This window comes from Peromyscus californicus, unplaced genomic scaffold, assembly GCF_007827085.1.
Source record: "Peromyscus californicus insignis strain IS unplaced genomic scaffold, ASM782708v3 Scaffold_11__1_contigs__length_118956290, whole genome shotgun sequence".
In the NCBI taxonomy this organism is placed as follows: domain Eukaryota; kingdom Metazoa; phylum Chordata; class Mammalia; order Rodentia; family Cricetidae; genus Peromyscus; species Peromyscus californicus.
Genome location: NW_026294402.1, coordinates 31,251,874 through 31,265,518, shown reverse-complemented (window position 1 = coordinate 31,265,518; position 13,645 = coordinate 31,251,874). Strand labels below are relative to the sequence as shown.

The window sequence follows — 13,645 nt, the reverse complement described above, 5'->3', positions numbered from 1 at the left end:
CCATCAGATTCTTCTCCAGACCTGCATGTAGCGTATCTTCCCATCTTACTCTAGTTGCCTTCTCTTTGTCCACTGTATCTGTCCCACATCAGTGCACTTCTTTCACCATACTAAATGTTCTAGTTTGCTATGGTGTCATAAGTCCACTCTAGTCTCTCCAAGTTCACGTGAAAGCTCTCCCCAGATGTTATCTGCTGCTAGATTAAAGCAGAATGCAGCTGTAGTTTTCACTAAACATCTTCCCATGAGATAATAAGAAATCACTTTCACGTGGATATTTTCTCTTCTCTTTCTGCCCTTCTTTTACATCCACTACTCTACATGTGACAAAAGATGAGATCAATGGCAGCATAGAGCTTCAGATACCTTGACCCTTAGAGAATATTCTGTGGAACTATGAATATGGAAGTTGAGTTTTGACAGAATCTCCAAGATATTGGAGATGCTAGAGACGTGTGACCTTAGCCAAGGGAAGCTGCATACAAGGAGTGCAACCAGTTCAAGATGGTTGTGTGTTGCCATCAGGAAAGGTGGCAGGGTAGAGACATGTAACCTTGAAACTGAAGTTCCAGGTGCTGATCATGGAACTTCAAGATTTGGTATCTTCCCTGATGGGTTTTGGTCTTACCTTGGTCAGCTCTTCTCTTGTCTGCTCCTATTCTCACGTTTTGGAATGAGAATGTGTACTTTGTTGTACTGTATGTTGGGAAATTTTGGCTTCGTTTGTTTATTTTTCAATGATGTCATAGCTAACAGATTGGCATGAGAAGAGACTTTGGACTTTAGAACAGTGGTGAGACTGTTAAAGACTGTAAGACCTTTTGAAGGTGGACCAAATATATTTCACATATCATGACAGTCTATGAAGGATAGGGATAGATTATAGTGGTTTCAATGACAAATCTCCTCCACAACCTCTTGTGTTTTGAACCCTTGTTCCCCAGCTGGGAGTGCTAAATGAGAAAGTTTTAGAACCATTTGGTAGTAGAGCCTTCCTAAAGCAATATCCCACTGGGGGTGGCCTTTGAGGTTTCATTGTAGTCAGAATGTTTCTCCGGTCCTGCCAGGCCTCTGCAGTCTTTGGCCCACTTATAAAATAATCACTCAGAAGCTTATATTAATTATAACTGCTTGGTCATTAGCTCAGGCTTATTACTGACTAACTCTTACACTTAAATTAACCCATAATTCTTACTTATGCTTAGCCACATGGCTTGGTACCTTTTCTCAGTTCTGCCTTGTCATTTTGCTTCCTCTGTGTCTGGCTGGCACTCCTGACTGAGCCTTCCATTTTCTAGAATTCCCTTTGTCTGCTTGCCCCGCCTATACTTCCTGTCTGGCTACTGGCCAATCAGCATTTTATTTATCAACCAATCAGAGCAACACACATTCACAGCATATAGATCGACATCGCACAGCATTTTATAGCCTGTCCCCACTTCCTGTTCTTTCTCTTTGCTTCCTGTGTGTAGTTGAGACTGTGATCAGCCAGCCTCTTGCTCCTGTCAACATGGTTACCTTTCCTTTTCTATGCTTTCTTGGCCATGATACACTCTGTCCTTTTAGCACTAGAAACCAATATAAGCCCTTTCTTTTCCATGTTGCTTTTGGTCACAAATCTAACTAATATACACAGAAAAAATCACCAAACTTAAAAAAATCCTTAGCTCTAGTGAAAGATAAGGGGAGGAGAGGCTCAATCACTAAAACCAGGCATGAAATTTAGGGACTGTTACTAAGCTTGCAGAAATAAAGCTAGCCATTGAAGAAGATTATGGGCAGAAATAGATTAACAAATTATGTAGCATAGATTTATATACAGAATCTTGCGAACAATGAGAACTCATTCAAAAACAAATTATACTAGCCAACTGATAATAGATTAAGCAAAAAGTGAAAGAGCCACATCATATGGTATTTGTCTGCCTTAAAAAGAAATAACAAAAAGATGCTTCATGGATGAACCTTGATGATATTACACCAATAAAGGAAGTCATGATGATTCCCTCAGATTGTACAACAGTATTCATATGAAATGTGGAGAAGGGTCAACTTTGTAGAGACAGAGACTGGTAGTTCTAGATTGTGAGGAGAAGAAGCATGAGTTCTTACCAGGTATGGGATCTGAGAAACATAATGAAAATACTCAGCAAATACATAGTGCTGACAGTTGCAGAACAAGCCAGTGAATTGAACTATTTACAACCATGAGATTTATGTCATTTGAGTTTTATATGAATGAAAAGACTATTATATAAATGAACATGAGAGACCCGCCCCCAGCTCCCATCTGGCCGGAACTCCCATCTGGACCAGGGGTGAGTGCCTGGGGTCATACCCAGAGAGGCCTGCCCCTAGATCCCATCCCTGGGCACCAGCCATTCCGGGGAAGACCTGCCCAACTTGGCCCCAGGTTCTAGCCATTGGGTGGGAGACCCCAAGGTTCCCCTTCTCCAAGACCCCAGCAGATCCTACAATCTCCACGTCCTGCCCCTACACCCATCCGCCTGAGACCCCAGCCACAGCCTGAGACTCAGAGACCAGCCCCCAGCTCCCATCTGGCTCTCCATCTGGACCAGAGAGAGGCTTCCTGAATCTGTCAGCTCTGTCTAGACCAAGAGCACTGATAAGACCAAGAAAAAATCCACAAGGAGATGGGCAGATGTACATACAATAAAATAAAGAGCAATACAGCATCACCAGAACCTAGCCCTCCTCCAACAGTAGACCTAGACATCAAAAAAATAGAAGAAGCAGAAGAAAACAACCTTAAGAATAACATCATGAAGATTCTAGAGGCTTATAAAGAAGAAATAAAAAATGAAATGGAGGAACAGACAAACAAAAAATGGGATGAATGCTATAAAAAACTAGAGGAAAGGACAAATAAAGCAGAAGAAGACAATAAATTCCTGAAAGAAAATCATGAAAAAGCAATTAAAAAGATGAGGGAAGGCCGGGCGGTGGTGGAGCACGCCTTTAATCCCAGCACTCGGGAGGCAGAGGCAGGTGGATCTATGTGAGTTCGAGGCCAGCCTGGTCTACAAAGCGAGATCCAGGAAAGGCGCAAAGCTACACAGAGAAACCCTGTTTCGAAAATCCAAAAAAAAAAAAAAAAAAAAAAAAAGATGAGGGAAACAGTCCAAGACCTGAAAAGGAAAATAGAAAAAATGAAGAAGACACAAACAGAAGCAATGCTGGAAATAGAAAATCTGAGTAAATGAACAGGAACTTCAGAATCAAGTATAACCAACAGAATGTAAGAGATGAAAGAGAGAATCCCTGGAGTTGAAGATATGGTAGAAGAAATAGATTCATCAGTCAAAGAAGACACTAAAGCCAACAAAGTCATGACCCAAAATGTCCAAGAAATTTGGGACACCATGAAAAGACCAAACCTACAAATAATAGGGATAGAGGAAGGAGAAGAATACCAACTCAAGGGCACAGAAAATATATTCAACAAGATCATAGAAGAAAACTTTCCCAACTTAAAGAAGGAAATGCCTATGAAGATACAAGAAGCCTATAGAACACCAAACAGACTAGACCCCCAAAAAAGGCCCCTCACCACATAATAATTAAACAACTAAATGTACAGAATAAAGAAAGAATATAAGAGCAGCAAAGGAAAAAGGCCAAGTGACTTATAAAGGCAAACCCATCAGAATAACACCTGATTTCTCAATGGAGACTTTGAAAGCCAGAAGGACCTGGACAGATTTAATGCAGACACTAAAACTTTCAATCATCATAGACGGAGTGAACAAGACATTCCAAGACAAAGCCAGATTTAAACAATACTTATCCACAAACCTAGCCCTACAGAAAGCACTAGAAGGAAAATTCCAACCTAAGATATACCCTCAAAAACACAGGCAACAGATAACATCACAGCAGTAAACCCCAAAGAAGAGAAGTACACACACACTACCACCAAAAAAATAACAGGAATGAACAATCACTGGTCATTAATATCCCTTAATATCAATGGACTTAATTCACCTATAAAAAGACACAGGCTAACAGAATGGATATGAAAGCAACACCCATCTTTCTGATGCATACAAGAAACACACCTCAAATTCAAAGATAGACACTACCTAAGAATAAAAGGCTGGGAAAAGACTTTCCAATCAAATGGTCTTAAGAAGCAAGCTGGTGTAGCCATCCTAATATCCAGCAAAATAGACTTCAAACTAAAATCAATCAAAAGAGATCAAGAAGGGCATTACATACTCATCACAGGAAAGATCCACCAAGATGAAGTTTCAATTCTGAACATTTATGCCCCAAACACAAGGGCACCCACATATGTAAAAGAAACATTACTAAAGCTTAAATCACATACAAACACCACACATTAATAGTGGGAGACTTCAACACCCCACTTTCACCACTGAACAGATCTCCCAAATCAAAACTTAACAGAGAAATATAGGACTTAACTGATGTTATGACTCAAATGGACTTAATCAATATCTACAGAACATTCCATCCTAACAAAAAAGAATATACCTTCTTCTCAGCACCCCATGGAACTAAAATCGACCACATACTTGGCCACAAAGCAAATCTCAACAGATACAAAACAATTGAAATAACCTCCTGTGTTCTATCAGACCACCATGGTTTAAAGTTAGATTTCAACAACAACAAAAACTACAGAAAACCTACAATCTCATGGAAACTGAATAATGCCCAACTGAATCACCAATGGGTCAAGGAAGAAAGAAAGAAAGAAATTAAAGACTACCTAGAGATCAATGAAAATGAGGACACCACATACCCAAACTTATGGGACCCTATGAAAGCAGTGCTAAGAGGGAAATTCATAGCACTAAATGCCCACATTAAGAAGTTGGAGAAATCTCACACTAGTGACTTAACAGCACACCTGAAAGCTCTAGAACAAGAAGAAGCAAAGTCTCCCAGGAAGAATAGATGCCAGGAAATTATCAAGTTGAGAGTTGAAATCAATAAAATAGAAACAAAGAGATCAATACAAAAAATCAATGAAACAAAGAGTTGGTTCTTTGAGAAAATCAACAAGATAGACAAGTCCTTATCCAAACTAACCAAAAGAAAGAGAGAGAGCATCCAAATTAACAAAATCAGAAATGAAAAGGGGGACATAACAACAGACAATGAGGAAATGCAGAGAATCATCAGATCGTACTTCAAAAAACTCTACTCCACAAAACTGGAAAATCTAAAAGAAATGGATAATTTTCTGGATAGGTACCACATACCTAAGTTAAATCAAGACCAGATAAACTATTTAAATAGTCCAATAACCCCTAAGGAAATAGAAAAAGTCATTAAAAGTCTCCCAACCAAAAAAAGCCCAGGACCAGATGGTTTCAGCACAGAATTCTACCAGATCTTCAAAGAAGAGTTAATACCAATACTCTTTAAATTGTTCCACACAATAGAAACAGACGGAACATTACCAAACTCCTTCTATGTGGCTACAATTACCCTGAATCCTAAACCAAACAAAGATGCAACAAAGAAAGAGAATGACAGACTGATCTCCCTCATGAACATTGATGCAAAAATACTCAATAAAATACTGGCAAATAGACTCCAAAAACACATCAAAACAATTATCCACCATGATCAAGTAGGCTTCATCCCAGGGATGCAAGGGTGGTTCAACATATGAAAGTCTGTCAGTGTAATACACCATATAAACAAACTCAAAGAAAAAAACCACATGATCATCTCACTAGATGCTGTAAAGGCCTTTGACAAAATCCAACACCCTTCATGATAAAGGTCTTGGAGAGATCAGGAATACAGGGAACATACCTAAACATGATAAAGGCAACAAGCAAGCCAACAGCCAACATCAAATTAAATGGAGAGAAACTCAAAGAAATTCCACTAAAATCAGGAACAAGGCAAGGCTGTCCCTTCTCCCCATACTTATTCAATATAGTACTTAAAGTTCTAGCCAGAGCAATAAGACAACATAAGGAGATTAAGGGGATACAAATTGGAAAGGAAGAAGTCAAGGTTTCCCTATTTGCAGATGACATGAGTGACCCCAAAAATTTGACGAAGGAACTGATACAGCTTATAAACACCTTCAGCAATATATCAGGATACAAGATCAACTCAAAATATCAGTAGCCCTCCTATATACAATTGACAAACAGGCTGAGAAAGAAATCAGAGATACATCACACTTTACAATAGCCACAAATAATATAAAATACTTAGGAGTAACTCTAAGTAAGCAAGTGAAGGACCTATATGACAAGAAATTTAAGTCCCTGAAAAAAGAAATTGAAGATGATGTCAGAAAATGCTGACATGATCTCCCATGCTCATGGATAGGCAGGATTAACATAGTAAAAATGGCAATCTTACCAAAAGCAATCTACAGATTCAATGCAATCCCCACCAAAATACCAACACAATTCTTCACAGACCTGGAAAGAATAATACTCAACTTCATATGGAAAAACAAAAAACCCAGGATAGCTAAATGAATCCTGTACAATAAAACAACCTCTGGATCCCTGACCTCAAGCTCTACTATAGAACTACAGTAATAAAAAACAGCTTGGTACTGGTATAAAAACCAACATGTGGACCAGTGGAATCGAATTCAAGACCCTGACATTAATCCGCACACATATGAACATATAATTTTTGACAAAGAAGCCAAAAGTGGACAATGGAAAAAAGAAAGCATCTTCAACAAATGGTGCTGGCATAACTGGATGTCAATGTGTAGAAGGCTGCAAATAGATCCATATCTATCACTGTGCACAAAACTTAAGTCCAAGTGGATCAAAGACCTCAACATAAATCCAGTTACTCTGAACCTGATAGAAGAGAAAGTAGGAAGTAGTCTTGAACGCATTGGAATAGGAGATAACTTCCTAAATATAACACCAGTAGCACAGACACTGAGAGAAACAATCAATCAATGGGACCTCTTGAAACTGAGAAGCTTTTGTAAGCAAAGGACACAGTCAACAAGACAAAGTGACAGCCTACAGAATGGGAAAAAGTCTTCACCAACCCCATATCTGACAGAGGGCTGATATCCAGAATATATAAAGAACTCAAGAAATTAGACATCAAAATGCCCAACAGTCCAATTAAGAAATGGGCTATATTGCCGGGCGGTGGTGGCGCACGCCTTTAATCCCAGCACTCGGGAGGCAGAGCCAGGCGGATCTCTATGAGTTCGAGGCCAGCCTGGACTACCAAGTGAGTTCCAGGAAAGGCGCAAAGCTACACAGAGAAACCCTGTCTCGAAAAACCAAAAAAAAAAAAAAAAAAAAAAAAGAAATGGGCTATAGAATTAAACAGAGAATTCTCAACAGAGGAAGTTCAAATGGCTGAAAGACATTTAAGGAATTGCTCAACATCCCTAATCATCAGGGAAATGCAAATCAAAATGACTGTTAGATACCACCTTATGCCTGTCAGAATGGCTAAGATCAAAACCACTGAAGACACCTTATGTTGGAGAGGATGTGGAGCAAGGGGAACTCTCCTCCACTGCTGGTGGGAATGGAAGCCTATACAACCACTTTGGAAATCAATATGGTGCTTTCTTAGAAAATTGGGAATCAATCTACCTCTAGACCCAGCTATACCACTCTTGGGCATGTACCCAAGGAATGCTCAATCATACCACAAGGGCACTTGCTCAGCTATGTTCATAGCAGCATTTTTTGTAATAGCCAGCACCTGGAAACAACCTAGATGCCCTTCAACTGAAGAATGGATAAATAAAATGTGGTACATATACACAGTGGAGTACTACTACTCAGCAGAGAAAAACAATGACATCATGAGGTTTGCAGGCAAATGGATGGATCTAGAAAAAATCATCCTGAGTGAGGTAACCCTGACTCAGAAAGACAAACATGGTTGTACTCACTCATAGGAGGATACAAGATGTAAAACAACGATGACTAGACTACTACTCACAACTCCAGGGAGGCTACCTAGAAAACAGGACCCTAAGAAAGCCACAGGGATCACCCAATGACAGAGAAATGGATACGATCTACATGAACAACCTGGACGTGAGTGGGGGTAAAGAAGGGCAAGGGTCGAGGGAAAGAGAGCTTAGGGGAGCAGGAGATCCCAGCTGGATTGAGAACAGAGAGGGAGAACAAGGAATAAGAGACCATGATAAATGAAGACCACATGAGAGTAGGAAGAAGCAAAGTGCTAGAGAGGTCCACAGAAATCCACAAAGATACCTCCACAATAGACTACTGGCAATGGTCCAGAGACAGCCCGAACTGACCTACTCTGGTGATAGGATGGCCAAACACCCTAACTGTCATGCTAGAAATCTCATACAATGACTGAGGGAAGCGGATGCAAAGATCCATGGTCAGGCCCTAGGTGGAGCTCCAGGAGTCCAATTGGCGTGAAAGAGGAGGGATTGTTTAAGGAAGAGTTATTGAGACCAAGATTGGAAAAAGCACATGGACAAATAGCCAAACGAATGGAAACACATGAACTATGAACCAATAGCTGAGGAGCCCCCAACTGGTCAGGCCCTCTGCATTAGTGAGACAGTTGATTAGCTTGAACTGTTTGGGAGGCATCCAGGCAGTGGGACCAGGACTTGGCCTCAGTGCATGAGCTGGCTGTTTGGAACCTGGGCCTTATGCAGGGACACTTGGCTCAGCCTGTTAGGAGGGGACTGGACCTGCCTGGACTGAATCTACCAGGTTGAGCTGAATCCCCAGGGAAGTCTTTGCCCTGGAGGAGATGGGAATGGCGGGTGGGTTGGGGGGAAGGTGGGGAGGGGAGGACAGGGGAATCCATGGCTGATATGTAAAATTAAATTAAATTATATAAAATAAATATATAAATAAATAAACATAGCCTGTATATGTGTGTGTGTGTTAAGAAAAATCCTGAATTTTGCAGTTTAAATTTCCTTCTTGATCCCTATTTTTAAAACATTTGTTTTTGAGTGCTGTAGTTTAGGCAATAATATTTCGGTAAACGTGAATTTATACTTTATCTTGAAAGGCAATTATGAGAGAGAAAAGAACTCTCAGCACAAAAACCTGCAAATAATTGCTATACATATAATGGCAGGTGGTGTGAATTTTACATAAAACACATTTCAAGAGTCTATAAAATAAACCCGAGTCTGTGTAATGATCTATTCTAGTCACACTAGTGTTTTACAGATTTATTCATATATGAGAAACAGATACATTAACAGAACACTAAGGACACATTGAAAGAACGTGTAAGAGATTTCTATTAAATAATGGGTAGTAAGATTTATTGGCACAAACTGTTTAAATAATTCATAAGATGAATTGCATTGTATATTTCACTTAGTTTTTATTTTGTAAAAATATTCATTTATTAAAGAAAATTTTAGAAAAATGAGCTCATAGCATACATATTTTGATATGAGGATTTTTGAGAAATTGAAGTCCATTTTTACACCTAAAAAAGAAATACATGTGAACTCAAAGCTTTTCCCCTATGAGATGGAATTTCCCCATGTACCTATATATTATAGAAGATTATGTGTAGAATATTATGTATGTAGCAAGCAATTATGTAGCATAGTTTAGTGTCTTCAAACTCTCCATTATCTTGCTTCAATTTATTGAATGCTGTGATTCTAGGTGGGTGCCACCACATCAACCTCAAAGCAGAGTTTTAAACAGCTAATGATGTGTTGTTCATTTTTAAACACATGTGATGAACAAATTTTAGTTATTCTTTGAGAATTTCATTCATGCATACAAATTATTTGGTCATAGTCACATCATTCATTCTTCCCTCCGGTGCCTTCCAGATCCGCTCCATGCCACCTATTTCACGGCATTAAAAAAGACCAAACCACTGAGTCAAATTAGTGCTGTTCAAACAAACATGGTTATGGGGACATCTATCAGAGCATGGCCAATCTACCAAGGACCAAACCTCTGAAGAAAACTGATTCTGTTTCCCTTATAGCAATTAACTGTCGGTAGCCCCTCAGCTAGGGGTAGGATATAATGTTCCCCCCTCCGTCAATGCTGGAGTGCTGACTGGCTTGGTCCTGTACTTTAATATATACAATTAATAAACAGGAAAATGGTCAGTAGCTAATAATTGTTTAAAAAATCCCTTTAGTATTTATTTTTAAACTAAACTAACAGGTTGATGACTTACTGATTTATGTGTATATCATACACATAGAGAAGAAATCTGATTCCACTCAGTGGGACTAAACTGTAATCATAAGGAGCCTGGGCTTAGATGGGGCAGGGAGTGAGGGCTTACAAATAAATTTCCCTCTTAATGATACAAAGGCAACATGGTGGAGTAGTACCTTCCTAAAATAGATGAGAGTCAACACCATTTTCACTCATGATTCTACATGTTCAGAAAGAACAACATTCAAAGAAGAGGAAACATTTGGTGGATTTATTTTCTAGCCGCAATATAACAGAAACATTAGGTGGAGATTTTCTTCACTGGGTGAAAGTTGGCACTATGATCTTTTAGCTGTCATTTTCTCATTCATGGGAACAAAGTCATCCAGATGTCTTCCTTCTCAGCTGTGGGGCCTGCATAGTGAGAGGGGGCCACTGAGTGTACTTCTTGAAATCCTTATCTTGCCACAGTCCTCTCTCTGTCTTGTTTCTTCCTGAACACCATGAGGTGAGCAGTTTTGGTATGCCATGGCCTTTGCTATTTAGCTTTACCGTAGGCCCATGTATTGGAGCAATACAATGAAGGACTGATACCAGGATCCACATCAATATTTCCCCTTTGGATCGTTCCCTGGAAGTGTAAGTCACAATGATGAGAACTAAGCAAGTTCCTAAAGCACATGTTGTACAAAGGATACTCAGCTTCTTCATCCTCTATGGTCCTTTCATCTACTCATCTGTCTTGTCCATCCACACTGAGGCGATAAATGCATTGATGAAAACCATGTGTCAGCTACATTCATGGTGATGATGGCTAGGGCATATCAGGAATAAGAATTAGGTGATATAATCAAATAAACTTTCACAATACCAAAGAATTTCTGTCTGTTCCAAGGTTCTGTGCATTTCTTGCACAAATGTGAGGCTTAGAAAAATCTCCAGTCCAGAAAAAATGAAACCCTAGGGAAGAAACAAAAGACAGGAAGGAAAGGAAATGACTGAGGAGGTTACCTGAAGCTAGCTCACACTAATTTCATTGCAGAAATCACCATTATTGCAGCAGTATGTATGTGTTATTTCACTTCCAACAAGTATTTCATTAGAATTGCAGAATTCTGCATAACTCAACTCCACAATTTCCACTTGATCATCTGTGGAAGAAGATTGCAAAAAGATATAATTTTGAGAGCCAGGATCCAACCTCATATCCAAGTACATTTGGACTGAGAATGCTTTCACTGAAAGAATTTTCTTCCATAGCAGTTGGTGTTCCATGTTGGCCTTCCCACCACATGCTTTTAAATTACATCTGGAGAAAGTTCCTTTACCCAAGAGCCTTTACGACAGGAGAAACGTGCTTAGTGTTGAGCTTGAGACTCTACACGTTGAGGCACATAGCATCATCTCCCCTCAAGCAGATGTGCGTAACGCACTTCCTCAATACATGCTGGCATCCAGACTCCAAGGTGAGAAGTTGGGCAGGTAGAGATCAAGATAATATTAGCCCTCAAGAACCAGATTCTATGGAATGACAGGAAGGACACACCATGAACTATGCCAGGAGATAGATGAAGCAGGAAGACTTGCGAAGCACCTTGGTGTCCTGTAGATGAGCAAAGGTTTTCCAGAGAAGGTGGCTCCAGGCTGAGAGAAGTTCTTTGAACATTACAGAAGCAAAAGCAACCAGGACAGAGTTTGGGAAAGGACACTTGTAAGGACTGATATTTAGTAGCCTGTGGATAGTGTGGTGGCTTCAATTAGCACAGCCCTCATAGGCTTGAGTGTTTCAGTGCTTGGCCCCCACTTGGATGAAGTGTTTGGGAAGAATTAGGAGGTGTGGCCTTGTTGGAGGGGGTGTGTCACTGCAGATGGTCTTTGGGGTTTCAAAAGCGATTCTCAACCTCTCTCTGTCTCTCTGTCTCTCTCTGTCTCTGTCTCTGTCTGTCTCCCTCTGTCTCCCTCTCTCTGTCTCTCTGTCTCTGTCTCTGTCTCTCTCTCTCTCTCTCTCTCTCTCTCTCTCTGCCTCATGGTTGTGACTAAGAATGTAAGTTCTCAGCTCCTGATCCTGTACCATGCCTTCCTGCTGCCATGTTATCCACCATGATCATCATGGACTTTACTCCTGGGACTTTGAGCCAGCCCCAAATTAAGTGTTTTCTTTTGTAAGTTGCCTTGGCTACTCTGTTTTGTCATGGGAATGGAAAATTACCCAAGACAGACCCTAAATCACAGAGATGTTGGAAATCAGAGACTGATGAATATATCAATACAGTGATGGAGAGAAGCCCTGCTCACTCAATATATGCTTAGCTTTACCATGGGCAAAGCTTTACCAGCACAAGGTTTGGAATATCATACCTAGATATCATTTGACTCTTTTTTTTTTTTTTCGTTTTTCGAGACAGGGTTTCTCTGTGTAGCTTTGCGCCTTTCCTGGGACTCGCTTGGTAGCCCAGGGTGGCCTCGAACTCACAGAGATCCACCTGACTCTGCCTCCCGAGTGCTGGGATTAAAGGCGTGCGCCACCACCGCCCGGCATTGACTCTTTTTCTTTAACTACAGTATCTTAGAGGTGGTGCTTGGAATCCTGAAGGAGAAACAGAAATTCTCCAGAGCACAGAACACATACTCACATTCAGTTGAATTCCAGATTCTGCAGATCATACAAGTTTCGCCAGGTCGTGCAGTGCATGTCTGACTCCCATTAACACACTCCCCGTTTTTGTAAGATGGACACAGTACACACTGTAAAGTGAGAGCTGCAAAGATAAAGACTGCTTAGAGGAGACGAGTGCCACACTGTCACTTCCCAACGAAAGCGTAGGTCACTGGACCTCTGGATTGCTTGGCTGCACCCATGTTTGCCTAACATATGTGCTCCAGTCGGCATGTCTTAATACCACAGACAAGGCAGGATGAAATGAGAAGAGATTTAACTTTCTTTCTACAGCCGATAAGGGATCAAGTTGCAGACAATACTTATCGATTTCAAAGCAGAGAACGAAGAGACACAGCTTCAGCAGGTTTTCCATTTCTCCTGAGCCGATTCTTGCAGCAGGCTGTGTTGGTGCCAGACAGCTGGTGATCAGAGACCACTCACAGAAAATACCAGCCTCTAGTGAATTTATAGTCCACTCAGGCAACAGCAATGGACAGTGGGTGCTCAGAAGCAGATCTCAATGTAAGCCCCTCCCACATTGGCAATACACCAAATCCCTCTTCTGTGACTTATTTATTTCCTTATTCCTCTCACTTTTCATTGCTTCGGGTGGCAGTAATGATATACATGACCTGTGAGGTAATCTTACCATCAGCAGCGCATGGTGGCCCCCTGTGCTTCCTCTTTCCATGCTACGAGCTCAAACTGCTCTGTTGATGCTGGAGATCAGAACTAGGAAAGGAAAAACCTTTGGAAGAAGGCTTTTATTGAGCCTGAGTTGCAGCTCGACCGGATGCTGTGGGATGGTCTGTATGTCAAATGTGTTGCT

At 40.6% G+C, this 13,645-nt stretch overlaps 1 long non-coding RNA gene across 1 annotated transcript; it reads right to left on the bottom strand.

The window, feature by feature from the left end:
• Positions 1 to 10,465: 10,465 nt before the first annotated feature.
• On the bottom strand, positions 10,466 to 12,993 carry LOC128103327 (uncharacterized). The gene is made up of 3 exons (XR_008215671.1): positions 12,791 to 12,993; positions 11,169 to 11,308; positions 10,466 to 10,971 (listed from the first exon to the last, which is right to left on the bottom strand). It is a non-coding gene; the product is annotated as an uncharacterized LOC128103327 (long non-coding RNA).
• Between the last annotated feature and the right edge of the window lie 652 nt (positions 12,994 to 13,645).